Source organism: Nannospalax galili, unplaced genomic scaffold, assembly GCF_000622305.1.
Source record: "Nannospalax galili isolate Female #2095 unplaced genomic scaffold, S.galili_v1.0 scaffold168, whole genome shotgun sequence".
Classification (NCBI taxonomy): domain Eukaryota; kingdom Metazoa; phylum Chordata; class Mammalia; order Rodentia; family Spalacidae; genus Nannospalax; species Nannospalax galili.
Genome location: NW_008357649.1, coordinates 809,890 through 812,380, shown reverse-complemented (window position 1 = coordinate 812,380; position 2,491 = coordinate 809,890).

Sequence of the window (2,491 nt, the reverse complement as noted above, 5' to 3'; positions counted from 1 at the left end):
AGATTATATGTATACTATTTGTGTCTCATCCTTTATATATAACAAAACCTTCATCACTTGCTTAGACTTTCTCATTTTTTCTATTTTGGAAAATATCTCCATTCTCATATCCTTTTAACATCTTTTACATTCTTACTTTCTTTTTTAATAATTATGAGACATAATAACAGTAACAAATTTTCAATCTGCTGTGATAATACTTTTCCTGGGGATACTAAGCAATGCTTTTCCCCTTTTAAGGTTTTAGCATCAAACCAATGTTTAATTAATGTTTTCCTGGAAAACCAACAAATTTACGAAGCTTACTTACAGAGGTGACTGAGGGGTTGCTGAGATGTATGAGTGACATGAGAGTATGTACACTGGAAAGCCTTTACCCAGCCTGGATCAAGCCTTCTTTTCTTAGCCTTCCCCAGATTATATACTTTTGCCCTCCCCAAATCCAGGAGACCATGTGTGATTAGGGTCAATAAAAAATTTTTAAAGATTGAATACACACAGAGGAAATAACTCCATATTTATAGACAAACCTCATTTGTTTTTCTTAGATATATGTTCTCAACTTGTCATTAAATCAAGTTATTCAACAATAACAACAAAGGTGCCTTATCATTCCCACGAATGTCTTCCATTCCAATTCTGCACCCCTTAGCTTTCTTTTTAATTCACTACCACTTTCCTTTGAATCCAATTTGTACTTGACATTTGATCCTTGACTTTAATAATTTTTGCAGTTAATGCACACATATATAATCCCTTCATATATGTGTATGTACAGATGTTCCTTGACTTATGATGGAGCTATGCCCCAGTAACCCATCCTAAACTAGAAATATTATATGCATACTGTATTTAATTCAATTAACCTGTGAAACACCATAGCTTAACAACATAGTATACTATAGAGTGTAGGAAACCAGGATGCCAGGCCACAGGGTGAGACTCCCATGCTGGATTACCTGGTCCATTAAGTTCCTTAAATCAACAAACAGGTAACCTAACCAAACAAGTAGATGTTGTGACTCCTTTATGCAGTCACCATCTCCTTCATCAGCCAGCAAAAATGTTAAAAGCTTTATATCCCCGCCTTACTAAGGATCCAGCAAAATTATAGTTAAACAATGTCCTCAATGTGCTCCACTTCTTCCTTTAGGTCCCATGACTGGAGTCAATCCTTGTGGCCTACGGCCTAATACAATCTGGCAAACTGACATAACTCATATAACTAAATTTGGAAAACTTAAATATGTCCACTGTACAGTAGATACTTATTCCTTGGCTTTAAATGCCACAGCTCAGAGAGGAGAAACAACAAAAAATGTAATTAAACATCTTATTCGAACATTTTCAATTTTAGGAATACCTCTAATAAATAGTCCTGTTGGGAAGACACAGGTCCCAGAGTTTGACTCTGTCGCCGCCGATCAGACCCTCTGCCCCGAAGCCAGCAGGCCCCCCACTAAGGAAAGCAAACCTGAGTCCCCACAACTGGCACCCAAACAGGGACCTTCTTAGACCTCTGCTTCACTATGGACAGAGCAATTCTCCCCCCTTAGGCGAATCCTCAGTTCTTATTACACAGGTCTCTACTAAACTTTAAATTTTTTTACACTAAATGATCAAGGAATTTCTCCAATGCCCAAGCACTGGCAGGAACTGACTGTCCCACAGCCCCTGCCACAAGTACTTTGGAGGACCCTGAGTCAGGACTGTGGAGCAAAACTCCAGCACCTCTACTAACAATGGGACGAGGATATGCTTGTGTCTTTCCAGAAAATGAATCCTCCCCCTGATGGGTGCCACTCAGATATGTCAGACTGCTCAACCAAAGCCGCCACAGCAAAGATGGCTGCACTGACCCAGGGGAAGGGGAAAAGGAGACCCCGCGAGCCCCCACAGCAAAGATGGCTGCACTGACCCTGGGGAAGTGGAAAAGGAGATCCCGCCAGAAGAAGATGCAGCCTCCTGTGACCTAGGAATGATTAAGAACCTGATGACCGATGCCCAGGAGTTGGGACATCGCCAGGGCCAAGATATCTCTAAACCTGAAGTTCTTCTTGTCTGTGTTCTAACTATACTGACTGTGAATAGCGTAAAAGCTAAAATGTGTGTCATCAATACTAATGTTAATGGTGTACCTATTTTAGGATCAAGATTAGTACTCGAATGTATTACACAAAACTGTGCATGGCCACCTGGACCCATCATATGGGAAAAGGATGGACAGAGGATATACAGCCAAATGGATGGAGGATTTTGAGGTTGGAAAAATGCTACTGACCAGAGCCTAAAAAAGCAGCATGATTTCAGTATTTTTAAAGAGGCACTGACCTTAGAAGATACTAGAAATTATAGCTGTGTAAAAAAAAAAAACAAAAAAAGACCTTTTAAAGATATTGAATTAGTTAGACCAACCACATCTTTGCAATGAACCAGCCTGTCTCTATCTAATGATTTAAATGAAAATTTATGGGTTTGTCTTGCATGAAAT